The sequence below is a fragment of the Molothrus aeneus genome, chromosome 13, assembly GCF_037042795.1.
Source record: "Molothrus aeneus isolate 106 chromosome 13, BPBGC_Maene_1.0, whole genome shotgun sequence".
NCBI lineage: Eukaryota > Metazoa > Chordata > Aves > Passeriformes > Icteridae > Molothrus > Molothrus aeneus.
In genome coordinates, this window is record NC_089658.1 from 15864313 (window position 1) to 15891893 (window position 27581).

The window sequence follows — 27581 nt, forward strand, 5'->3', positions numbered from 1 at the left end:
AAAAGAAAAGGGGGTTGGTCAACACCAAAATGGCAAAGTTCAGCTTGGAGAAAAAAAAACAAAAAAAAAACCTCCAGCTACCTACAAAGGGGCTCAGGGCTTTGTAATGGCAGAAAGAAACAAAAATGAAAAGAAAATTGCAGTTGAGGCTAAAGTGTGAGAGTGTGTTTGTGTGTATGTATATCTGTGTGTATTTTTAAAGGTTTCTTTGAACTGCCTTTGTGCTGACTAGGCAAAGCTCCTTGCCAATGCTAGTCACGGTTTAAGGAACTTTGAGTTAACCTCTTATATCGAATGAATCTTTTCATTTGGAAACCAATAAATCTCAATCTCTAGCCACCTTTTGTAGAACAGGCTGGGGCTTACCAAGGCGAGGCTGAAGCTTATAATAAAGAAGAGATAAAGTTTGCCAAAGTTTGGGTTGGTTTTTTTTTTTTTCTTTTTTTTTTTTTAACCTTCCCCTCCTTCTTCTTCCTCTTCTTCTCTTGTAAATAAAAGTTTTGGAGATGGCAGCATTTGGAAGCAATCCGGAGAAGGACTTGGATCTATGCATTGTTTCACAGTAAGCCTATTTACTTAAATAGAGTCTTCAGGGATTGAAACACGAAAATGATTTATAGTTTTCCAACAAGTCATTATTTTGGTCAGTTGTTGAGGGTGGGGTTGTGGAAAAGGAGGGGGGTCCATACAGTCTAATAATCAATGTGTGTCTATGGAAAGTGAAAAGGGAGGGGTGGGGAGGGGAGGGTTCTGTAGATAAGTAGGGTTAACACTATAAACATTGCAGACAATTGAGTTTTCCCATCTGAGCGGGAGTTGGGGAGAAAAGGGGTCTTCACATTTATCAGGCATGGAAGAGGGGGAGTGTGGGTGAACGAGAGAGAGGGCGAAAATACATTTCTCAAATCACTCCGGACTCACTCCTTTGGTTTCTGCCTTGCACTTTTGCATTTTGGGGATCATTTCTTTGAAGTACTTTGAAACCCAGCGTTTCATCTAATCTTTGGACGGGAGACGTGACCACGAGAATCAATGTTTTGATTTATTTTTTCAGTATTTATCTCCTGTCCAGTCTCCCTCGCTCGCTCGCCTGATTATTCCATATTTATACTTGTGTATACATAATGTTCAGATTATATATATAATGCCCCCGTAGACATCTTTTAAAAAATCATTTGCAATTTCTCTTCCACGGAGGCGCAGTTCACTTCTCAACCCCTCTCTTTATCCTGTTTTATTTCAAGACGCTGTCTTCTTGCCGTCTCCAAATTGTTCCCATCCAGGAGTTATTAATTACTCTTACAAGGCGGGAGATTCTTAACTAATAACAAAGTTGTAAATTACCACCTTCCCTCAAATATTTCTCATTTGTCAACCCTGATTGATTTGATTAATATTCCACCGGCTGAGATCATTTCAAGTTGCACTATATAATCAGCAGCACCAGGCTGCTCAGCAGAGCTTCTGCTTGCGGAGAAGGATTTTCTCCAGCCCTCGAGCTGAAGTATATTTTGTACTTGCTCCAGAGGAGGTATAAACGTGGACCTATCGCTCAAAGGACTTTAAGGTGCAGAGGCTGAATGCGGTGTCGGGAAATTAAATGAGCAAAGCGTATCCGTTTGGTTAAAAAAAAAAAAAAGGAAAAAAAAGGATGAAAAAAAAAAAAATCAGTAAAGAAAAAGAAACGAATGATAAAGCCTCATGTAAGCCTGGAAGAAAAAGAAGACACGGGTTTCAGCCCTGCTTGCGGGGCTGGTTCAGCCCTCGCCTGAACTCTCCCACACTCCCTCCTCGCCTTGCATCCAGACTGTCACATCGCCTGGAATAAACACCCGGCACTTCGGTTTGTGCTTTGCTTGTGGCCTCGGACGCAGGGAAATAATACCAATAGCGCTTAAATTAACCCCCCATCCCTTGAAGTGACAGACAATAAACTTGGCTTCAGCCCCTCTCGCTCCACCGCGAGTGGGACTGGGATTCTGGTTCGAAACCATCATATTGACTTAATTACGTGGCTGTAAATAACGGCCCAGAGATCATCTTTCTCTGCTTTTAAGGGGGGAAAAAAAGGAAAAAGGTCATCTGGGTGAGCTTTCTGCCCTGTGCCAGAGCGGAACCTCCGCGCACCGCCGCGCATATGCGCAGCCCTATGCACCTAAAGAGCAGGATATAGGAAAGAAGGTGGAAATGGCTAAACAGAAGTGACCCCTGCGTGCCTGAGCCGGGGCAGCAGATCCCGCTGCTGTCCTTGCGACCCAGCGACACCCGCTCCCTCTGCCAGCACTTCAGTTTTAATCTTAATTATATTAAGTGAAGTAGCGGGCTGGCCGTGGGGTTGGATGTGGTGCGCGCCGGCTGCCTGGCAAAGCATCGATCGTGACTATCGCCTTTCTATCGCTGTTCACGACCCACCTTGTCTGCGGCCGGGGAGCTGGGGGGCTTTTTGCTTTTTTCCTTCCCCCCCTCCCCTTTTGGTGTGGTTGTTGTTGTTGTTGTTGTTGTTGTGGTTTTGGTGTGAGTGTAAATGTAAAAATGAGAGACACGAGTGAAATAACATTCCGCCCAGTCACCTGCAATTCAATATGCACACGAGAGACGCCGATGTATATGAGACGATTTTAATTATGATTAGAAGACACACTCTGAGCAAGAAAATAGATTTGGAGGGAGGGGACGGGGGGGGGGAAAAAGGGGAGCTGGAGGAGCATTAATGAAATCTTTCCCCGCGATACTAAAAGAAACAAGTGGTTGATACAACGGAGGTGATTTGTCACCCAACTGCAAAGGGGGGTGGGCGATGGGATCTGAGCATCATTCCTTTCCTCCCCCCCCCCATCTTTTGAAGCACATGATATGCCATGGTGCCTGGCAGGCAGAGCTCGCACCACGCCTTTGCCGGGCTCTCCCAGCCGAGCCCCCCCTGCCCGCCGCCCCCCGCCGCCCCCCGGCTCACGGAGCGGCCGCCGGCCCCGGCTCCGAGCAGCGCCGTGCTCAGGCCTCGAGGAGATCGTGTTTGTGCACATGAAACCTTTTGTCTCGGCCCGCGGATCGCCGGCCTCTCCACAGACAGCCGCCAACAGTTCAGGGTCACCGGCGATTCCCAGCCCCGCTGCCGGCGGGGTGGGGGGGACACGGGCAGAAGGTGGCCCTGGCCTGTCCCCTCCCGGACAGTTGTCGCCTTGGGAGCCGCAGCGGAGGCGGTGGAGGTGCGGGGCGGCCCGGGGAGTGGACAGGACCTGTTCTCCCCCCGGCTGTGCCCTCCCAGCCCCGGCGCAGCCCCCGCCCGCCCCGCGCCGCCGCTGTGCGAGAGCCGGCTATTTTTCTCAGGATGTGACTTCCAAGTGGCATAATCTGTGGGAGTGTGAATCTGTTCTCGTTATGTTTGTCCCCTTCGGTATTTCTACAGGCTCTTTTATTTTTTCCTTTCTTTCCTTTTTTTTTTTTTTTTTTTTCCCATCTCTCTCTCTCTCTCTTTTTTTTTTTTTCGGTATAAATTAACTCCGACTGAAACCACCAGATTGTTCCGAGGAGACTACCTCCCTAATGACTTCATCTCCAAAAGTTGACTGACACTCTAGCGAACTGCCAACACCTGTTTCCCAGCACCCAGACTCCAGAACCCACCAGACCTCGTAAATTTAGCTTCTCCCTTCTCCCCCCCACCCTCCCTTAATAGATGACGTGAATATCTGAAGGAAGGGGGAGGGGGAGATGGAAGTAGGTCACATTTGAAACTTTTTATTTTTCATCTCTTCTGAGCGAAACCCGGGGATAAAAGGGCCGGACAGCTCCTGCCGCTGCCCGTCCCGGCGGGGTGCCCGGGGCTGGTGGCAGCCCTGGGGTCGGGGTCGGCCTCCAGGGCTGGCAGCTGCCCGCGGGTCCTGCTTAGGCGGGGTTTAGGGGCAAAGCTCACGCCTGCCCGGCAGATCTCAGGGGCTGTAACCATGACCCTAGCCCTTGCCTCGCCTCTGCCTTTTCCCGAGGATGCTACAGGTCTCGGGCTCTTTGGTCCCACCTGGCCTCGCAGGTCCCTGGTCCGGCCTCGCTGCAGGGGTGATGCCAAGCTGGGCCGAGGGGACAGGGATGGGAGCGGGCAAGGAGTCACTGCGGGGAGAGGGACGCACCGGAGGGGCTGCCCCTGGGGGAGGAGGGGTAGGACGGCGGCCAGCATCGCCCCCGAGCCTGCGGGAAGGGTGGAGATGGCTCCAGCCCGCGGTGGCCGGGGCAGGGGAGGTGGCAGCGGTCCCCCCACCAGGGTCCCGGGCTGTCTGGGCACTGCCCCGCTCCCCGGGACGCCCTTCGATCCCTGCACGGGTTTCAGAGGTTCAGGAGAAAAATGAAAAAAAAAAATAAAAGGGGAAAAAAAAAGGAAGGAGAGAAATTAAAAAGAAAACTATCTTGTCAAATGGGGGAAATCTTTTCCAGCTGCAGCCTTGCTGGAGAGGCTGCGGGGCACAGGGACCACGAGGCCGGGAACGGGCACCCCGAGCCCGGCGGCTCCACAGCCCCTGCTCCGGGCGGCCGAACCCCGCCTGTCCCTGCTCACCGTGCAGGGGGGCTCTGCTCTGCTCACACCCTCCCCCCAAACCTCCCACCCTGCCCCGGAGAGCCTTTGCCACCGGGCCTGGAGCCCAGCACGGGAGGAGGGCGAGGAAAGCCCCGCAGCGCCGGCCGGGTGGCATCTCGGCAGGGCGCTCCTTAATCCCCGCATCTCCCCTTCCCACCCCTCTCCTCATCTCCCCGGGGCCCTGCACGGCCTGAGAGGAGCCGGTCCGCACCCGGAGCAGCCGGGACAGAGGTTTTGCACACCCTGGGCGGAGGGGAGAGCTTTTGGGGGGCAGTGGTAGGGTAACTTTGAAGCGCTCTTCACCCCGAGCGGAAATCCCCAGCCCTTGGAGCATCCCGCCCCCCACACGGATACAAAGTTGGAAGTTGTCTTCTCTTGAAAAGAACCTCCTGAAATTAATAGGCTGCGAACATAATTAATAGGTGGAATATGCAAAACGTTTGCGGTGTTTAAAAGGCTCATGGCAGGTCCGCGTGTCTGTGCGAGATACTGAGATGTGGCAAGGGCTGGTTATTAATGGGCAGGTTTTACGTAGTTTAAGAAGAGGAAAAAAAAAGAAAAAAAAAAAAGAAAAAAAAAGAAAAAAAGAAACCAGGTTTTCTTTTTCTCACTTCTCGCTCTCCCTCTCTCTAATCCAGGAATCATTAGCAACCCCCTCTGGCTACATGTTTTGCATCAGTGAAACATTATGACATAGTTGTAATACAAACTCCGCTGACTTGCTCTGCATCTTGTGGTAGGAAGTGCAATAGCAATAAAAGCATTTTTTAAAAAAGACTCCGGGCATTAAGTTGTCTACCTGGAACACTCTTTTCTAAACAAAAAAAAACCAAACCACCCCAAAAAACAAAACACAAAACAAAACAAAAACCAACAAGCGAAAAAAACCAACCAACCAAACAAACAAACAAAAAAAAGGTGGTGTTAGGACGGGAAACTTCTCCGCCTGAGGGATCTACTGTCCGCAGTGGACAGGGGGAATTTCTTCCCAATCTTCTCACCCTCCTGTTTTGTTGGGTTTTTTTTTTTTCCTTTTCCACAATTCTGAGTGGTTTTCATAATTTCTGGGTGTTGCTGCATCCCCCGCACTGCCTGTTCGCATCCCCAGGCTCTTAACAAACCCCGACCGGGGACATTATCTCCCCGCAATATTAATTGTCAAAAGCAGCCTTTGCTCAATTATCTCTCTTCCACCTGTCGCAGCTGTTGGGTTATATTGTTCCCGGTTGAAATTCTCGCTGGAATTAAAAAATAGAGCGATTTTTCCTCTTCTTTTCTGCTTTCTTTGAAAGAATCCAATTGTGCTGGGGCCGGCCGGGGGCCCGCCGCCCCGCACCTCTCTATTTTCTCCATTACTCATTAACTAATATTCGCTACTTTCTGGTAAAGTCAAATGGCTCTTAATAGCTCTTTACATTCTCGGAATAACATGTGGATGCTCTTGATCAATACTTAATAGCACGTTTCATGCTAAACAACTGCCATGCGTGCTGGTGGGCAGGAGTTCTCCGCGAACGGGAGGGCGAAGAGGACCCGGGGGATGTCTGCCCTCCGTTGTCACCCAAAACCACCAAAAGCTCGGGAGATGGGGACTTTCCTTTCCTCCCTGCCTCTGCCGCTGATCCCTGCTCAGAAGGACCGAAAAGGGATCCCCCCAATTCCGCCTCCCCGCGCAGCACCTGCCTGCGAGCCGGCCCGCGGAGAGATCCGCGGGGTGCTTTGAAATGCGCGTGTGACACTGTCCCTATTGTGAGCCTGCAGGGGCCTTCCTCTTTTTTTTTTTTTTTTTTTTTTTCTTTTCTTTTTCTTTTTAATAATTTCCCAAATGAGTCCTCCAAGTGCTAAAACTATTTCGAGACTTTACATTTTCATCATCTTTACATTGCATTATTCACTGCTTCCTATTCCATTATTATTATGATTATTCCCTTAAGCGACGTGGGAATTTCGAGCTATATCAGCGCTAATGCTGGTGTTTGGGGGATTTTACCATTTAATTTATTTTTTTTTCCTGGGGAAAACAAACAGATTAAAAAATGTTAAATTGTCTTGAGAAATAGCAGTGGTACGTGCTCCATAAGGAAATGACTCTGCCTTCTGAGTATCATTTTGATTTAAAGAAAGTAGTTGATAGTAGTTGATGTGGGGGTTTTGGGGGGTTTTTGGGTTTTTGGCGCAGAAATTGCTGCCTGAGCACCCGGGCCATAGCGGGCAGAGAGAACTCCTTCAATTCTGCTCATTTTACCCGAATGTCCAATCCTATCGCGGCAGCTTGTGCTCCGGGACACTCCCGAGCTCCATCTCCCCTGCCAGGTCAGGCATCACCGTGCAGGGGGAAAAAAAATTGCAGAGAAAGCGAGAAAACCCCTTCTGTTCTTTTCGAGACCTGGCTGCGGGAGCTCCGCGGGAGCTGTGCCCTGGTGCTGTCCCCTGGGTGCTGTCCCCTGGGTGCTGTCCCCTATTGCTGTCCCCTGGTGCTGTCCCTTGGGTGCTGTCCCCTGGCTCTGTCCCCTATTGCTGTCCCCTGGCTCTGTCCCCTGGGTCTGTCCCTTATTGCTGTCCCCTGGTGCTGTCCCCTGGCTCTGTCCCCAGGCGCTGTCCCCTGGGTGCTGTCCCCTGGGTGCTGTCCCCTGGCTCTGTCCCCAGGCGCTGTCCCCAGGTGCTGTCCCCAGGTGCTGTCCCCTATTGCTGTCTCCAGGTGCTGTCCCCTGGCTCTGTCCCCTGGCTCTGTCCCCAGGTGCTGTCCCCAGGTGCTGTCTCCAGGTGCTGTCCCCTGGCTCTGTCCCCTGGCTCTGTCCCCAGGTGCTGTCCCCAGGTGCTGTCCCCTGGCTCTGTCCCCAGGTGCTGTCCCCAGGTGCTGTCCCCTGGCTCTGTCCCCAGGTGCTGTCCCCTGGCTCTGTCCCATGGTTTCTGTCCCCTGGCGCTGTCCCCAGGTTCTGTCCCCTCGCTCCGCGCCCCCGCAGGTGCGCGTTCCCTGCGCGGCTGCAGTAGCGCCCAGCGCAGCGAGGTGGCGCTGGGGAGCGCGGCGGGAGGCGGCGCGGGGGGACGCGGGCGCGCAGCGGGCGCGCAGCGGGGTCACCCCACCACACAAAACACCCTCCTAACCCATCATACGTGTTTTTTTATTAAAATACAACCCGCCAATGGCGGCTGGCCGCGGTCTGACCCCCCCCGATTCCCCTCTGGAGCACGCACCTTCCGCACCCGCGCTCTCCGCACGCCCCTGCGGGCATCCCGCCTCCTGTGCGGCCGCGGAGCGGGGTCAGGCTCTGCCGGCACCTCTGCTCCGTTTTTTAGGGTGGTCAGTGTTATTTTAGCGCTCAGGCGCCCGGCGTTAAGAGAGAGCAAAGGTAGGGAGCAACCTGTCTGCTTTGTTTAAAATAATTCCCCCTCTCCCACAGCTCTGCCCTCTGGAAGCATCTCTGGCGCGGATTTATTAATAAACGCAGGTTATTGGCAATAGTTTTATAGAGCCAAACACGCTGCGGGAACCTGGCCGCGCAGGGAGAAGAACTCCCACAAAGGTGAATTCCCAGCATGGGGAGCAAACACGGAGCCGCCAGTTCTTATGCGGCCAGGGAAACTCCTGAGAGCTCTGACGCGTGCTGTCATTGAGGAGTGCATTTCTCTGATTTAGATTTTTTTGTTTACTCTTTTAAGGTCTCTAAAAAACGTGGGAAAAAAAAATCCTTTATGGGTCTATCCTTTCCCTACAATACCTGCAACCTTCTCAGAGATGATCGCTTTTAAAGAAATGTCTTAATAGTGTATGAAAATTACTCCGTGAGCTAAAAGGATCCGAGGTACCTTTCCTTTAATGGTTTCTAGAATATAATGATGATTACTATTATTATTCCCCCCTCACACTCCCCCCCATATATTAAACAGCCGCAACAGGAGTGTGAGGAAGAAACGGGCACAAGAGAATTATTTACGGCTAACCCAGTGCTAACTTCCACATCTCCGTGCGTGGGCACATGTGTGATCATACATGATGCTTCCTCCGTGCCAGTGCAGCATCTCGGTCCTGCTCTTCCTCTGCCCCCACTTTTCGCCTTCCCTGTAACTTTTGGAGGCTGGTGGGTTGATGTTGATTTTCTTTTTGTTATTGTTTTTAATCTCGGCGTTAGGCACGCAGGTTCCCCATGCAGGTCAGGTCATTAGGAATGTTAACGTCGAGACAAAGAATTATAAACACGATCTCCAAGTCTCTCCCAATTCATTTCTTCAACCGTTTATTCGGTTTAAGTGATGAAAAGTGACAGTTCTGAAATAGACAGCTTTTAAAAGTAATGAAGTCAGATGACGCTTTAACCTGTCGATTGCTATAAATCAACTTTGAAAAAGATGAATGAACAATATTATTTGCTGGCTTAACTAGGAGTTAATACAGTGTCGCAGTAGGAGCTGCGGGAGCGCAGCGGCGTTGGGTGCTGCCTCCTTCCCCGAGCCTCACCCGCCGCCAAAAATAACAATGTTAAAGCAGCGAAACATTCCTCCTTGTGCGGAAACCAGTGTCATTGTCACCGCTTTTATTATGGACCCTCGAAGGGAAAAAGGGGTATTTAAACGATCCCCAACATCCAGCTGGGAAAGGGAGGCATCAGCTATTTTCTCCTTTTTTTTTTTCTTTTTTTTTTTTCTTTTTTTTTTTTTTTTTTCCCTTGTCGTTTTTAGAGGCCTTTCGAGCAAAAGTCTCGCCGCGTTACTGGTATTTAAGGTCAAACTGATCCTTGTAGCGAACCCACAACCTCCACCAGGAAGGTTTTCAAAATAAATATGGGCCTTTTCCTCTCCTTTACCTGATTCGTTTACTACCTGCAAGCTTGTAGGCACAGGGTGGAAAAAAAATAAAAAAGGAAAATAAATGAAAAAAAAGAAAACCGGGAGGAATAACAGGAGAGGAAAAAGTCGATTCTTTTCTGGGGAAAAAAGATAATTTTCGTGGGCGAAACAAGTGCAAGCGTGATGGGGATATCGCCCGTGCCTCCCGTCCCTTCCCGGCCTCGCGTGTAACCCGAAAAGTATTGAAAAAGGAAGGAATTGTCGCTCCTTTCGAAGGAATGATCAGGAATGAATCAATGACTGGGTTTATGTGCGGAGGGTTCGCTCCCGCAGGGTCTCCTTGCGCCCTTCCCAAACCTCGCTCGGGGCTGCAGCCCCAGGACGGGGTGCGGAGGCTTCGCCTCTGCTCTTGGGAAACACAAATATCGCCCGGGGGTTTATGAACTTCTTCTTTTTTTAGTTCGTAAAATGGTTTTTAAATAAGCTGTAAACAGACAAACAAACGACGAGAACTCTGCTCGGGATTCAGGGCCGGAATGGATTTTTTAATTGCCTTATTTCTCCCCTTTTTTCTTTCCCGAACACAATATAAATCAAAGCGCTGCTCTTCCTTTCTCAGCACTGCTAACCGTCCTTGATTTTTTATTTTTTTTCTATAGTCCTGGGGTTTATTTCCCCCAGAGGTGGCGAGGGGCAGAGGTGCGCGCCCGAGCGCGGAGCTCCGCGGACGCCGGAGCGCGGCTGCGTGCGGAGCGCGGGACCAGCGGCCACAAACGCGGGCCACGGGCTGGGAATTGGGGCTGGGGGGTGTCTGAGGTGTTACCCGAGCTTCTTTCTATAAAGTGTTATCGATTTTAGGCAAATGTCTCGGCGCCCTAGCCCCCCCCCCCCCCCCCCCGAGAAATGTCAGAGCAGAGAACTTGCGAGAGAAGTTTCTCTGCTGCTTTAAAGGTGACCTTTGGGAAAGTTTCCGCACTTTCTCTTTCACCGCTCAAGGACTTTATTTGAAGTTCCTTGTCTGACTACACTCTCTCCGAAGCCGAAGCTGTCTCTTACATTGCACTTCTCAAGTCTTTATCCTTGAAAAACATGGAGACGCAGATACATTTTTCTTCCTTTTTATTTTTTTTTTTAATTTCCCTAAGAAAAACAACAGATCCTCCGCAGGGACCCCTCTCTCTCGGAAAAAAAAAAAAAAAAAAAAAAAAAGCCTCTCTGTTTAGAGAAGAGCTCGGGAGGAAGGAAAATGCCTTCTATACCTGTTGCAAGTGCAGATTGCCCCAGCGAGTCCCCGTGCCCCCACCGTGAAGCAGCAGCCGCTGGTGGCTGCGGGGAGCGCGGGGTCCGGCGGGAACGGTTCCGCGCTTGCCAGGGGGGGTCCGTGGGTGCCGACCCCGGCCCGTGCGGGGCTCAGTGTCCCCTGCCTGTCCCACAGCCCAGCCCAGTGTCGCCTGCCCCGCGGCCCTGCGGAGAGGCGCTTCCCTCGCCCCACACCCTGCGTGGACTTCCCAGCAGCTGCAGGGAGGTTTCCCCGAGGTTTATTTGTACGGAGGATGCGGAGGCAGCGGCAGGCGAAGATTTATTTTTACGGTAGGAGTTTGTGGGGCGAGCTGGGCCCAGTTTCTGTCACGGCCCTCGGGCCACCGGCCCCGAGCTGGCCTCGCCTCGGGCGAGCGAGTCCCCGGCCCGACCAGCCCCGGGGTGCCGGCATCGGGAAAAAGGCCACGGAAAGAAACTTTCCCCTCTCTGATTGTGTTACCTTTGGCTGAACGTGTAATGAAAATCCTCGGAAAATGTTACACAACACGAGGATACCCTTTTGGAGCGAAGCGTCCAGAAAAGCCTGGCCGCTTCCCTGGGGGCGAGCGACGATGCTGGGGGCGACGTTATCGCCCGGGAAGTACAAACTCATCCTCAGCGATCCCGCCGCGCTTCCCCCCTTCCCGGGCCAGCGAAACCCGAGCCCGAAAATAATATAACCCGTCTGCGGCCGCAGACACGGCTCTCACCCTTACAGTGTTACAAAAAGCATTTAAATTAATCAGGGCGCTCCCCACGGCTGCTAATTAGGCGGGGAGGGAAGGGAGGGCTGGCCGGGGCCGCCTGTGCCGCGCCGGGAGGAGCCCACGGGCGGCACCCCCGGGCCGGGGCTGAGTGCTGGGGAGGGACCGGGGGGCGCTGCTCGGCCCCCGCGGGGCGGCTCGGGGCGCTGCCCGTGCCTGCGGAGGGACGGGGAGGATGGGGAGGACGGGGAGGATGGGGCTTGGCGGCACACGGGGACACGCCACTTCCACCCAGCTGTCCCGGCTGACGGCGGGATTAGCGAGGACGCTGCAGCCAGGGAGCTGCACCCTCTTCTCCCCCCCCACCTCCCTCCGTGCACCTCCACTAAGAACCGAAGAGTGGGTTTATTATATTTTGTAAAAATTCCATTTAATATTATTTTAATTGGCCCAGATCTCGCGATAAGGCAAACCTGGCGAGAGCTGGATTCATTCCCCCCCCCCCCCCCATCCCCGCCCCCCTCCACCAAAGTTATGATGGAAAAAGCAGAATAAATCCATCTCTGCACCCCATCTCCACCCAGTACCGGGGAGGTTTCTTGCCCGGCGCGGGGGCGAGTGGGGGCCTCATCCCTAAAGCTGCAGCGAGAAGCTCCAGCTCGGGGACGGGGGATGCTGGGGAGAGGCGAACTGCCCCTAGGAGATCCCCTTCTCCCAAAGTCCCGAACTGGATCTTGCAATGTTTGCAATCCACCCCGCCCCCGTGTCACCACTCCTCGCAGGAACCGGTTCTATTCTCAGCCAGCCGGGCTCCACACCCCTCGCAAAATCCAGCTCGGGGATGCACTTTATTATTATTATTATTATTATTATTATTATTATTATTATTATTATTATTATTATTATTATTATTATTATTTTATTTTATTATTATTTTATTATTATTACTACTACTACTACTACACCCTGCCAATGCCGTCCATCACAAGCGAAGGGCTGTGGGGTTTGAGTTGCTGGGGTTTTTTGTTGTTTTTTTTTTTTTTTTGGCCGTGGCAAAAGGAGGGGCTTCAGGGCGAGGCTGGAGGGGCTCAGGTGAAGCCGGGGCCGGGGCCGGGGCCGCAGCCCCGCTCCGCCCGCAGCTGCCGCCGCTCCCCCGCACGGCAGCGCCGGTGGCTCCGCGCTGCTCCGGGTGGGTGGGAAGCGGGGCAGGGGGGTGTAGGCAGGCAGGGAGGGAGGGAGGGAGGGAGGGAGGGCTTGGAAAACCGTCCAATTTTCCTGTGAAAGAAAAAGAAAATAATCAAGGGGGAGAGGGACTGTGGTGAATCGGTGTGAAGGAAGTGGGATTATTGCCTTAATTTTGGACATTGATAAGGGAATGAGGTAAAAACAAAACTCGCTTCATTATATACAACAAAATGTAATTTATACCCAGGGATGCCTGTCCACTGAGATTTACATCATTTGCTGATAGCGATCACACTTATTACTTTTCTTCAAAGACTTTTTTTTCCCCTTTAAAAAAAAAAAAAAAAAAAAAAAGAGGGCATTTGTGCTAAATTGCCCAATGCTAGTGTGATAACTGTCAAAAGTTTGACATCAAAGGGAACTAATATTATTCAGTTACCAGAGGAGCTGTCTGTCCAAATAAGAATATCTTAATTACTGAATCACAACGGTAGAAAAGGGAACAGATCTGAAAAGGAGAGGGGCTGGCGGGGGGGGCGGGCGGGGTTGGGGGGGAGCTTTCAGTCTGTTCCTTTTTGATGAACCATCTATATTAGGCCACTGTGCGATTCTTAATCATGTTTAGTGGTTTATACCCTTTCTCTCTCCCCACCGGTCCTCTGAACTTTATAACTATATGTAAACACGTTGTCAGTTTGAAAATAATCTTCTCTGGGTTCTTGTTAGAAGAAATTTCAATCTTCTTCAGTTCTAGATTAGGCAGTCTAGTTTTCTCTATCAGTGAATGGACTGGGTTTCTTGGACAATAATGTGCCAATTGTTGATGGTTTGTGACCCATAAAATGTGAGGGTGACTATTCTGGCTTTGGTATGTAATTATGCAAAACACTTTCTATAAAGGCTTGCCATCTGATCTAATGACAGTCCCTGCGGTCTATTTCAAAAAGGGAGGGTCTCTATACACAGCTCCTGAGAGAAAGAAAAGTAACATTTTGTTTTAATACAAGTTTTATGGGAAAAATGGATAAACACAGAAACAGCTGAACACATAGGCAAAGCGTTTTCGGGGCAAACTAAACCAAGGAGGAGATATTTTCATAAGTTCAGCAGAGCAACACCACAGGTCTACAGCATCGGGGTAGGGACAAATGATGTGAAATCCCCATAGGGGAAAAAAAAATATCTTCAACTCCTAAGCACCTTGGAAGAGATGGGAGGTCGCCGGGGAGGAGGTGGACGCCGGGGATCCCGCACCAGCCTCCCACCTCTGCGGGCTTTTGCCATGCCACAGGAATCATTTATTCCCCCCTTTTTTAGCTGCACAGCAAGGCGGGGTTCTGCCTTACCAAGCCTGTGACAACGAGCTGGGCACTTGGGATGGCACCTATCATGCTTTCAATGGACGGCCGTTCCACCTGAGATATTAACGCCAGCAATGTAAAATGCGATAAAAATAACCGGGATCGGCATCACCAGCTCCATCTCCCTCTCCAAAGAGCCTCTGGACAACACAGGGTTTCTTTAAACAGGTGAACAGGAGGATAGGAAGGACTATAAACGTCCCCTTAAAGAAAAGGGGGGAAGTTAGAGATGTTTGGGGGTGTTTTGTTTAATATATTATTTGTATTTTCCTCATTCCTCCTCCGCCCCCCCCCTTTCTGCTTTCCTGAAAGGAGGGACGCTAAAGGGCTCCGGCTGCTTTGGTTGCTATCAAATGACATTGCTGCTACGTCACGGGACAAAACATAAACACTGCTGCCAATTTAAACTGATGTATAAAGATTAATGGGAGATGAAGCATACTAACAACCTGGATTATAATGGCAGGAATAGTTATTATTTCTCCAGAGCACATCCATATATACAGGGAGCCATAGGGAGCAAGCACTCATGGCCAGAATTTTATCTCTCCACATAGGCATGATGTGTGTCCACTGTGACATGTTTAATTCCCCCGTGGACTCAAGTAATACGAAAAACAGAAAAAAAAAAAAAAAAGTAAGCAAGAAAGGCTGATTAAAAGGGAGAATCAACAAAATATCAACATGCCACAGAGAGGAAGGAGGAATAGATAATTAGAAGCAAAAGAGGAGCAGGTAATTATGATCTGAAATTAAACATGATGTTTAAGACGTCTCCTTTGTACTGCAGTGAAGATTTCAGATTCATACACATAATAAACACTCAGGTTGTCATCTGGAGGTGCAAATCTGAAAGATATTCCAACAAATGAAGTGCTGGCAGAGAGAGGTATAAAGAGATCTCCGCCTGTCAGGGGTCAGACAGCCTGAGATTGCTTCTAGAGATCTTTTGAAAATTTCACACGATTGAAGGCTTAGGGGCTTTGCTGTGTTCGCATTTCAAACTCAGATCAGCGGGATCACAATCAAAAATAGAGGTCTGGAAAATTTTGATGCAAAGATGGCCACAGGCTCCACGGATTTTTTTTTTTCCTTCTTCTTCTTCTTCTCCCAGACAGACACTCTGACATGACTATGATCCCGGGGATGACAGAGTTGTCAGAAAAGAAAGGGAAAATAGCATCTTGTCTTGTAACTTCCTATCAGTCAAAAGGAATTTAGGATCCTCTTTCCAATAAAAGAGAGGGAGAAGGAGCAAGAGGGGGAGCGGGGGAAGACGAGGCTTTCTTAGTGAGCAAAGAAAAGTGAAGAGAGTTGTGTGTTTCATAATTAATATTCCACACCTAAACGTTTCTGATCTCTTCCCTTTGCAGTCCTCCCACCCCATCACCTTCTTCTTCTCTACAATTTCAAGTTTAGATCAATCCAGGTCCTCTGAAACAGTGCGCACAAGTGATAAAATACTGGCTACATGTATATTCGTGTCTGATACTGTATCATTCACCCTATATTCTTCCACGAGATATATCTTTTACTCGAACTTAATGGAACTACATGGTTTTTGCTACAAACATCTCCTACCGTTATTGTTTTGTTAAAAACATTAAATCGTTCTAATAAAATATGTTTAAAGTCTGAAAAATAAGTCACAAAAACGGAAGGAAATAGAAATTTTGGAAGCGTACTAAGAGCCGAAGAACAGCAAAAGAAGGATTGAAGCAATGGGAATTGACTTAAAACACATATTCAGTATATTCTATTTATAGCTCTTTTGGCAAGGTCAGGTGCAATAGGAAGTGTTTTATCATCTCAGCTATTTCAAATTAATTGCTATTGATTTGTTGACCAGGAGGAAGAGTAGTTAGCTCAGGTCTAATTATTGTGGTTTCTAAAAGAAATGACGCGGGTAACTTTCCAAAGGAAACGAGCTGGGTTTGGAAACCGGACCTTGCCGGGATGCTCTTTCCTAATTAGCTCCGAGGCGAGTCCTTGGCACCTCGAACCGCCCCAAAGTTCCCCCCTCTGCGTTTTACTCCTGGGTGCTCTGCAAGACAAGTCCTAAGAATTAGTAAAAAAGTGCCCGATTCTGCACATCCTGCATGGATTTTTGTGGGGTTGATATTTTAAAATCAATTTCTGTGGTGCCGTGTGTGCTTCTTCAGGTAAAGAGAGGACAGGGGAGCAGCGAAAATGTGCTTTTGGTAATTGAGCATTAACATATATATTTATATATATGTATATAATTTTTTTTCTTTATGAAGAAAAAGAAATACTAACAAGAAAGATAAATATTTTTCTCCTTGGAAAGGATGAAAAAGGATTCGGACTCCACTGAGTAACTGAAGTTTCACAATCTCTTCAGAAATAAAACATAACCACCCTTGCCACGCTGGGAGGCAGAAAATAACCTCTGCAAAATGCTTAAAATGATGCTATTTACATGGTTAAAGTTATGATAAGAAAGTCTGTATTTGAAACCGCCAAAGTTTCCCGTTCCCCCGCTCCTCCCCAAATGTGACAGTGGTAACTCTGGCAAATGACATCTCAATAATGAACGAAACATTCCCTTTTTTTTCTCCTTTTTTTTTTTTCCCCTTGCCATCTGAAGCAGCCAGTTAATTAACAAATAACCCCCTCATTTTTCGTGGACCCCACTTTTTCTAAATGAAGGACGAGAACTTCAAGGGGAAAAATTAACAACGAACTTGAGGGTGTGAAGAAAAATAAAACAAAAAAACTTTTGAGGGATGCGTTTGGGGTGTATTTTGCTCTGCTGGGAATATTTCAGAGTTATGTCACAAAAATAAACCTAAGCGGTACTGGAAGCAATTTTTTGAAGATAATAAACAAGGCTAAAGAATTAAAAATAAAATCATTTGAACATACAGAAATGGGTTGTTTCAAAGGATTATTAGAAATATCTTTTGGGGGGAAGCTTTTGTTTTTTCTCCCTGAAAAGAAAAATCAGAATTAGGAGGATTCGGGTTTTTGTGCCCCTGTGTCTGTACCTGGATGGTGACATGTTTGCAATCCAGACTTTCGGGTGCAACTTTAGAAATGGGGAAATAAAGACAGAAAATCGGAGAAAAAGAATTAGAAAGACGCAAGATTAAAAGCATTCTACGGGGAGTGTGGAGAAACAGAAATAAGCCGATTTTTAAAGAACCATTTCCCAACTTGGGGAAAAAAAAATCCGAGAATTTTTCCACATGTACAACATAAATTCCAGCTTCTGCCGAATTCCCCGCTTTCAGCTGAACAAACTGTATTCTAGGAGGAAAAAAAAAAAGCCGAAAAAAAATTACGAAAGTCCTAACTCTGCCATGGAGCTGCCCTGTAAACCAGCACGTTTGTGCTCGCATCGCCTGGATATTTTTTAATCTCTGGCAAGGTCCCGTCCCGCTGCGGGGAGTTCGTACCTGGTCAGAGGGGAGGGAGGGGAGGAAAAGCAGCAAACGAACTTGGCAGGAGGAAATCGTTGCCATTCTGGGCAAGGACGTGGGGCAGGAGTTAAACTCTCAAACTTTTACTTGGGAAGAGGAGCGAAACTGAAATATTAACGAGCCGGCTTGCGGGGAGGGCGGTGGGCGCAGGATTGAAGTGGTGATGCCCCCTCCTGCGGGCTGAGGGAGAGGAGGGGGGGAATTTGTATTCCTTTCACCCTAGAGATGGACAAGATTGTCCTGACAACTGCAAAACGCGGGGGTTCGGACCTTTGTTCTGGGCTGCCGATTGCAATTTGGAAGTGGCGATTTGTTTTTTCTCCCTTTTTAAAGGAAAACAGGACGATCCGTGGATGGACTTTTATTTTTCCCCCAATAAAGTTTTCACAAACCGAGAGTGGATTTTAGGGGGCTATTTTTTCTTTTTCTTTTTTTTTTTTATTTTTTTTCCCTGCTTTTCTTTTTGTTTTGAAGCGTGGCCAACAGCTCGCTAAGAAACGTGGAAATTAGTGGGAGCCCTCCTGATGATTTGGTGAAAGCGTCCCTAAATCGGGGCAGGAGCCGGCGGACGGGCCCGATCCTGTCTCCTTTCCTCAGGGAAATCCACCTGCCCCTCATCCTGTCTCTGTAATTCCGGGGGGGAGCGGGATGTGTGTTAGTCTGAATTCCCCAAACCGGGATGCCCCATCCCATCTTCATCCCCGCCCCGCCTCCACCACCCAGCCTCCCCTCCCGCTGCCCCACGGCCACGCAGGACAGCCCGGTGCGAGCATTCCCAGCTGGATCTGGGTGCTGGATGTGACTTCCCGGGCCCCATCCCGGCTCCTCTCCGGGGGTATCCCTTGTTTCCCACCCCCACGCGTGTCCCCCGCTCGGGGTCAGCCCGCTGGAGGTGGAAACCACTCAAATTCCACGTGTCGGGTTGCGAACACCTCCCACGGCACTCAACACCTTTTCCTACACCCCCGAGTCAATGAAATCCTCCTGAAATCTCCCCAGTTGCGGCGGGAGATGGCAGCGGGTGGTGCCGAGAGTGGAAAGGGGAGCTGCGCTCGGCTCACCGGGATTTTCCCCGGGGTTTTTCACACGGGGAGGGATTTGGGGCTTCTCTCACACCCGAATTCCTGTGAGCACCTCGCAGCCCTGAGGTGAAACGCTCATTGCCTGCTGCACGGGGTTAATCCCGGGCTGGCAGCGGGTGTTTAACCAGAATCTATAGGTACGGCCTGTGATGTACACAATGCCCCGCGCGTGTTCCTCACGGACGCGCTGAAGGTGCCAGCGGGTGGCACACACAGCCCCGGCCACGGGCAGGTGTCCCATTGTGCCCCACTGAGGGGTGCCAGCCTGTGCCCCGAGCTGCTCGCAGAGGGCTCGGTGCCTCCGCTGGGTTTGGGGCACCGGGAACGGAGCGGGGGGGGGGGGGGCAGCGCCAGAATTATTCCCAGGCACCAAAAGCTGCTGTGGAGATTTCGCATGATCTTCCTAATTCCACGTTTTATATTTTATGATTTCTTGCCAGCATCACAGTGTGTTTCTGTTTAGATATACTAAGCTCCTTGAAATTAATTAACCTGTGGTCAGCAACAAAAAAAAAAAAAAAAAAAAAAAAAAAGAAAAAAGAAAAAAAAAAGTAATACTGGTTAAGCTATATTCCTTTACAACGTTTGGTCACAGTTAGTTACAGAATTTTCCAGCTGCGAGGATGATGTACACTATTTATTGTAATTGAATTGCTGTTATAACACCTTTCAAGAGGAAAAGTGATACATGACAAAAGTTGAGCTGACGCGGGGGCCCCCTTTCATCCCCCCCCCCCCACAACTCCCCCCGGCTTATCTGGAATAAAAACTTCACTGCGGAGAGCCCCCACTCGGGGGTGAGGGCCCCGGGTGGGTGAGGACCCCGGGTGGGTGAGGAGCTCTGCTGATCCCCGGCAGCCGCGCTCCGCTGCCAGCCCGCAGCCAGAGGCGCTTCGGCCGCGCAAACTGCGCATCCCGCGGGAATTCCCGGCTGGAGCCTGGAGCGGGTACCGAGCTCAGCCCTGCGCATCCCGCGGGAATTCCCGGCTGGAGCCTGGAGCGGGTACCGAGCTCAGCCCTGCGCATCCCGCGGGAATTCCCGGCTGGAGCCTGGAGCGGGCACCGGGCTCAGCCCTGCGCATCCCGCGGGAATTCCTGGCTGGAGCGGGCACCGTTCTGAGCCCTGCGCATCCCGCGGGAATTCCCGGCTGGAGCCTGGAGCGGGCACCGGGCTCAGCCCTGCGCATCCCGCGGGAATTCCTGGCTGGAGCGGGCACCGTTCTGAGCCCTGCGCATCCCGCGGGAATTCCCGGCTGGAGCGGGCACCGTTCTGAGCCCTGCACACCCTGCAGGAATTCCCGGCTGGAGCGGGCACCGGGCTCTGAACCCTGCGCATCCCGCGGGAATTCCCGGCTGGAGCCTGGAGCGGGCACCGGGCTCAGCCCCGCGGTGCCCGGGCGGGTCGGGTCGCTCCATCAGCCGCAAACGGGCAGAGCAGGGGGAGAGGGTGCAGAGGGTGCTCGTTTATAGCCCAAAGCGCCGAAAAGAGCCGTTCTCCTGTTCGGGGAGGCAATTGGATTTATTTCCATCCCACGCGTAATAGATTCTCTGGAGCATCTGAGAGATTATTTTATAGAACAAATACAAACCAGGCTGTTCATTAGATCCCATTATTATGAAAAGGGAATGATCAGTTGGGAAAAATTCTATCTAATTTGGAGGGAAAAGAGCACAGATTTTAAATAATTTCTGTAACTTTTGCTACCTTTGGCGGTTTTGGCAAGAGAACAAATAAAAACCCCGAGGAGTTAGAAGTGTTTTTTCCTCTCTCTCATATTTTTTCCCTTCTCAGTGCCACACAGCAGCCTTTCCTCCTTCAACTTCAAAGAGCACTGAAAGGACAAACATTCTGATACAGCTAATAATACACGGAGAGAAAGAATTTGCATTCCTTAGCAAATATAAGTGCTCATTAATAGAATCATGTATTTGGCTAAGAACATCTTGCCAGTACAGCTGGGAGATAGAAAGTGCTCGTGTGGGGAGGGTTGGAGAAAGAGTTTTGATTGACGCTGTAGGAGCCACATCACCCCCCTTTCCCTCAGTCATCTATATCAGGTCGACGATTACTATTAAAAAAAAAAGAAAAAAGTAATAATCATAAAGGAACAGATGGGGACAGAGTGCCCTGCGACTTCTGAAAGGCACAGCAAGGACTCGCTGCCTAGAAATTCATCAAGATAATGCTAATTGCACTCTCAGGCCGTGCTGGGGGTCCCGCACCCGCGGCACATCCGCGCCCTCCCAGCCCCGGGACCGCCCCGATCCCTCTGAGCCCGCAGGTCCGGCGGGGAAGGAGGCGGAGGGCAGCGATCCCTCCCTCCATCCCTCCATCCATCCATCCCCTCGGGCGCTGGGATAACTCTGCCCAATGGGTGTGGTGGGAACTGATAAACCAAATTAAAGTTGCCTCCTGATGGAAACTTTGTTCGCTTGGCTGAGCTGAGGACGATTATTGTGATTTATCCTTATTTTACACTCGCGAGAACTCTAATTTAGTTCTTGTATTCCCTACTGTAAATCTGAACTTGCTGTTCCCTGCAGAGGAGTCTTCTCCAAGAGGGAATATGTAAAAATCAGCTTGACACAGTCCCCAGGAAAGTTTACAGACACCCAGGTGGGCAAACCTTTCCTGTTCTCAGCACAATAGATCATATAAAAAAGAGAAAACCTTAGAGAAATTAAAAAACAACTCAGCCTTTTAAGGTGATTATCATAACTTACGCCTACATTTACTGATTCCCACCTTTCTACAAAGAAAAAAAAAATAAAAATATCTGGCCAGCAGAGACTGAGTAGGTGTGTCTGTGGGGAGACTCTCAGTGAGGAGATGCTGAATTGGAATTGCAGCTCAACATCAGGACTATAATTTGTTCTCCCGGGTTCCCAGGCTTAAAAGTGTCATAATTAACAGGATTTTAAAGGTGAACAATATATTTCAAACTGTTATTTTGAAGGAGCCTGTGAGTTTATTTTTCCCTTCAGTCTTGAACATCGGGTTTGGATATCTTTGTGGAAGATAACCCTTAATTCAGCTGCAAGGCTGAGAGCTTACACAGAATGTGGATGCTTTGGTGAGAGTTTTACTCCATCAGATTTTGCTGCTAACAATTTCTTTCTAGGTTTTAAGTCCTTCAATCATATTTATAGAAGGTGCCTTTATCTGTGAGCTTCTTTAGTTTTAGCTAATTCAGAAGGATTTTTTGCACATTACATGAGTGTATTTTTATTTCTCCAGCACAGCTGAACATAGCTTGGCTTTGACTTTAATGGACTTTATTTCATTGGAGATGCACATGAATGCCAGAGGAATGCACAGGCAATGCATCACATGTGGTTTTCCAGGATGGTTTGTCTATGGCAAGAGCAGAAACACGCATTGGCTTCAAAGAAATCCTCTATTTTATCAATATAATCTGTAGAAATTATCAGTCAGGGGCCTGCTGTTGGTTTAGGCCCAGTGGTCATGGGTCTAATAACCTTCTGACTGAGCCTGGGATTAAAAAGTCAAAGATCTGTGCTTCCTTCAGCAGGTGGGACCCTCCATCTGAGCACTCTGATGTCTGCAGTGACTCTTTGTTCTGTCCCAGTGGTCCCCAGCCCACCACGGCCCTGGGATAATAACATCAAGCAAGGAATGCACTGTCTTTTTTTTTTTTTCCCCTCACCTCTCCCCATCCTTTTTAACTCCTGTGGCTGTGAGCAGCCTCAGAGGGTCCATAAGGTTAACAAATTGGGAATTTCAACCCCCCTTTGTTTCAGCCTCCCCTGGAACACCCCTGTTGGCTTTGCTGCAGGGCCTTGAACCCAGGAATCCCTCCTGACCCACAGCCCCAAGGCCCCCGAGCTCACAGGGACAGCCCCAGCAGGGGAGTGCCCCAGGGTGAGGAGCCCAGATCTTCGGGGATGAAACAAAATGTTTCAGATGTGATGAATTGGACATCTGTTTCATCAGAGGGGAAAAAAAGGGAAAATTCATCAGCTCTAATGAGAGATGCAAAGATATTTTGGTCTGTTGATAGGCTGCCTCCTGCTCCTCACAGCTGGAACAAACACTGCCTAATCTATTGGCCTCTAGGAATGATTTTTTTTTATCTCCCCTGGGCAATATCTTTTCTTCACATCAGATCACTGGAGTATCAGTAGCAGGCACTCGATGCTTTGCATTGTGCTCTTTAGCAGTTTTGGGTCACTGCCAGCCTCCAATTTACCTGCAGGTTCCCTTCTCCCTGGGATGTGGATCCATTCCATACTGGATTTCTTAAACATGATCTCCTCTTCCTGTGCAAGTTTTATTTTTTATTCAGTAGCTCTACAAGAGCATTTTGTTTCTCTGTCAATGTGATCAGGGGATCTGCTTTTACCCCAACCTTTTCCTGTAGGATTCACCTACTCCAAATGTTTCCATGCCCTCTAAATGTGGTCAAGAGGCACGAGGGACATGTTCTTTGTCAGCCTGAGAACATCTCAGTGTCACCCATCACCTGCACTGGTCCATAGCTCAGTGCTGGTGGACACTCCCTGTGCCAGCTGCTTTATCAAGGGATTGATAAAACCACCATGAGATTGTTGTTAGCAGCTTTGTGTGGCCTCTAAAAGGTGTTACAGCACATCCCTGGACCTGGGGACATTTTCCCCATTGGAGATATGTTGGTTTCATGCACAAATTCAGCTTTTGCAAACAGAACCCTTCTTTATGCAAAATTAATTTTTCTGTAAATACAATTACTAATGGAGCCTTTTCTGGAAAGAATTTCCCCTCCAGCTCCTACTCACTTCATTCCCATGTCCTGTGTTGTTCTAGGTGCAGGGATTTTGCTTTTATTTGTATTTTCCTCCTTGCAAGAGGTGACAGGAGGCCAAGCCCTGCCCGAGCCATCCTGCACACCCCGGGCTGAAGGAAGCCTTGAAAGAAGTCTCTGCCTCTAACCCCGAGTGTGTGCTTTTCATCTGAAAGGCTGTGGCCAGAGATGATGCAAGCCCAGCTGGGATTTCAGCCAGGCACTTGCAGACCAAGTTTTACAGCATTGCCTGAGAGGGGCCAAGTAGGCATCTGCCTTTTCCTGGACCTCCTTGCAGCTGCCCCAGCAGTGGCCAGTTTCCAAAGTGCTGTCACCCACGTTTATTCAATACTTGATGCAGTAGAGGCTCTTCAGGAAGCTTCAGGATCCTGTCTGAAGCTCCAGATAACACCTTGTTGTGCTGTTGACACGCTTGCAGATCCTGTGACTCCCCATATTTCTTTTTTTAGAAGTTGCATTCCAGCTCTCTCTCTCTTTTTTTTTTTTTTTAAGCCTCCCTTTCATTACATTGTGCTGATGCCACAGAAAATTGTCAGCTGTCCATTCTTTCCCCAGACAGGGAATATATGTGTATGTATATATATGTATATATGTATGTATAATCAAGGCAAGGGGAGAAGAGGGTCAGGTGTTGCTATGGAAAGAGACTATTAATCTGTGACAGAACTGCTACTCTGGGAGGTGAGAGCCTTCCCCTGCACAAAATAAGCCTTTAAAGGGAAGCTCACCAGCCTTTCTCCAGGGGACACCTGCCCCAGGTTTGTTGATTTGGTAATTTGCTCCCCTTGTTGCTTGACTTTGATGGTGGCTTTTCAACCAGATTTCCACTGCTCTGAATGTAGCCCAGTCTCAGCTAGTCTGGATTAAATTAGAGAGAAGATTTGTGTGAGGTATTGCCTTGAATGCTTCACAAAGAGCTTGATGGCCAGGTCCTGGAGATTATCATAAATTTCTCAAAAATTCTGTGATAGTTTATGTCAGACAAGCACCTACTTACACTCATCAGACATCTTTCACTTTTAATAGATGCATCCAAAGAGAAAGAAGTGGAAATTGAAGGAAAGGGAGAGATGAATCCCTTTCCCATCTATTCTGTTACAATGATGTCTCTTGCAGACCCCACCTGGGTATCCCTGGTCCACATTGGTTTCACCAGGGACTGTCAAGCTAACCAGCCTGCAGCAACAAAAGCAGTTCTGTTCACTTGAAAAGCCCATTTCTGACCAGGAGGGTGGAGCAGAAGGAATCCTCCTTTGGAGGTGCCTTTGCAGAGCTGGTTTCTCTTTGCTCCATGCATGGACATCCAAGAACACACAAAAGGCTTCATCCTCCCAAGGTCCCCAGTGAGGAGGGGTTTGAAGCAGCCGCTCCTGACCCACAAACTGATCTTCCTCTGAGGGCCCCACAAAGCCTAGGACACAAGTTATTAACTGTGGCAAATTGATTGCATTAAATTTAATGTGATAAAAGGTAGATTTGCCAGCTGAATGTCTCATCTATAAAACTCAGGCTGCACTCTGGGTGTTTTTACACCTTTGGAAGAATTCTCTCTGTGGGTGCAATTTCAGCTTGTCCCATAGCTTTATCCTGGCCTAGCAATGGAAGCAGAACTAAAGAGTTAAATGAATTTCTTCCCATACAGCAGGATTTTTCAATCCATTTCACTTTTCCAGCCCCTGCCACTCTGGCTGCTGACTGCAGAGCTGCCAGTTGGTGCTGCCTCCCCCAGTCACTTGGAGCTTGCCCCATGGACCACGAGGTCTTCCCCAGCCAGAGGCTGAGAGCAGCTGCTCAGAGGAATGTGAATGAGCAGAACCAGCCTCTCTCAGGGTCACTGGCCTGGTGTGATGCTCACACACACACCAAGCAATGTGCCACAAGCAACATTTTATTTTTGTTCTGCCTGGCAGTCTCAGTTTCCACTTGTTAAATTTTTTCCTTTGCATTGAGCACTGTATACAACAAGAAGAGTTGGTTTAAATATTAAAGTGTTAACATGTCCTTTGGTGCCCCTTATCTCCAGCATTTTTAAGTTTTCTTCAGCAGTCATTTGATTGATTCTCAGATTTTTGTACTGCTTTGGACCTTTAAAGCCTGGTAATAAATCACTGTGTCTGGTTTTTAAATCTTTGAAATCTGAACATTTTTCCTCATGGGCACAGGTGGGTGTGTGTGCATACATGTGTGTACCCAGAAAACTGGAGGTATGTGCCTCTCTGGAAATCAAACCTGGCAAAAGGAGGGTAGCTCTTTCCTCTATAGCACTTAGAAATTTTCCATGATCCCTTTCTATCTTTTTCAGAGTAGATTTTGCTGCAAAACCAGCCCTCACAGAAGGGCTGTGGCTGTGGCTTCAGCGTCATTTCTCCTTTCCACCCAGCTCAGCAGCAATGTTTCTGGTCAAGAACGGTGATGGACACAGGGTATCAATCACAGGGGCTCTCATGAGCTTCCCAATAATAAACCAGGCAAAGTTGTGTGGCCCAGCCAACACTGTTCAAGGAATTTGAGCATCAAGGCACACTGATCATCAGCTGCTGCAAGGTTCTACCAGGTAAAATAACAGGAATATAAATTAGGAAAGAACCCACCAGGCCTACTCAGAACTTTGCCTTACATTTCAAGATGCTGCTGTCAGTGGTCACTGCTGACAAAGTGACTGGTGAGAAGAGGAGGGAGGTGATAAGAAAGAGGCAGACAAAAGAAAAGTCGTGAAGAAACAAAGAGAACTTTCCAGAGCAAGAGATTACTGAGACAGAAGGGCTGTTTTTGCAGGAAAGAGAAGGTTTTCTTCACAAATGGGCTTGAATTGCACCATTAAGAGATGGGGTGCATTTCTCCACTTGGGAATCCATGGCTTGTTTGCTAGTGAAGAAAGAGGGATGCAACCTCCTTGGTCCTACCAGCAAATCTATCCCAAATAAAAGCAAATCTGAGTAAATTGGGTGAGGATTTTGTTTGCTTTTGTGGGGTTATTTTGAGTGGAATATGTGCCTTGTTACATATGTGCCTTGTTATCCATGAACGTCATTGCAACTGCTCCTTGGATCCAAAACTGTTTCCAGGCTAAATTTCAGATGAAGAGAAACTCCCAGTGTCCATTTCAAATTAAGGGACAACTTAAGAGACAGATTTTCTGCTACATTTGACATAATATCCATTATGGTCTTGGCAATGTTTTTAAAAGCTGTCACCTCAGTATAATTTCTTAGGTGATAGGAAAGAAGGACAATCCACTCTGATGCAGGAATGCCATGAAGGGAGGATTGGGGGAATGGAGAAAAAGAAGCAGTTGTACAAGTGGGTAAACAGAGGATCCAAGCTGGTGAAAAAAACCCTGAGATATAGTAAGAAAGAATGAAATATGTGAAAGAAGATGGGCATCTGGGAAGGGAGGGTAAGAAGTATGATCTTGCTGAAGGGTGGAAAAAAAGCAGTGTAAAGAGTGTCTCTGGGGGATAGGCACAGCATGGTGGGAAAAGGGATTTGTCACTTGGGTTTTGGGATGGGCAGACAGACAGGAGGCTGTGGGGAGGAAGGAGACACAGAAAGGGGCACCCAGCAGACCAGGCTGGCCCTCAGGAGGGAGGTGGGGGAAGGCACTGCAGGTTGGGGGAGGTGGGGATGGCTGCCAGCCTGCCTGGTGATGGGGTGGCACTGTCAGTGCTGCTGCTGTCAGGGATGGCAGATGACAGGAGCAGGAAATGGGGAATATGGGAGAAGAAAGCACTCTCAGCCCCCACCACTGACACGGGAGGGGTGAGTTCAGCTTCCATCTCTCAGTGTAGCTCCTCAAAATCTGGGGCCATCTGGACACAGTCCTGTCCCTCCTACAAGCTGTCAGCAGCACCGAGGGATTGCTCTGGCAGCCAGGACTCCCTGGCACATCCAAGAGGCGCCGTGCTCATGGCCAGAAGGGCAGATGGCACCGGATCCAGCACAGTGCCTTTGCACCACCTGGTGTCCCCTGCAGAGCCAGGTGAGCCTGGCCCTGGGCACAGCCCTGTCACTCAGCCAGGGGCTGCAGAGCCACAGCAGGGCTGGGAGGGGACACCTCAGCACCTTGGAGGATGTGAACCATGGTGGGAACGTTCAGGATGGCCACGTTTGGTTCTGGCTGGCTGTGCTGTGCCAGGCTTTGTCACCAGAGCAGCAGCTCGAGATGGGTGACAGAGCAGGGGAGTGAGAGCTTGGCTGGCACAATGTCTGCAAAGGAACAGATCCTTGCAGTGCTCAGTCTTCAACCCCATCTCCTCAGCACTTCTTCTGCCCACAAACTGAAATTTGGGCTGGTGTTTTTGAGTTGCTTCTGCAATGGGTATGGATAAGAGAAAGTATTGGCTGTTCCTGATC

The 27581-nt window shown here is 49.2% G+C and overlaps 1 long non-coding RNA gene across 1 annotated transcript; it reads left to right on the forward strand.

Moving 5' to 3' along the window:
• The first annotated feature begins 509 nt into the window (after window positions 1–509).
• On the forward strand, window positions 510–26169 carry LOC136562138 (uncharacterized). Its single transcript, XR_010784473.1, has 2 exons — window positions 510–562; window positions 25531–26169. It is a non-coding gene; the product is annotated as an uncharacterized lncRNA (long non-coding RNA).
• The last annotated feature ends 1412 nt before the right edge of the window (window positions 26170–27581 follow it).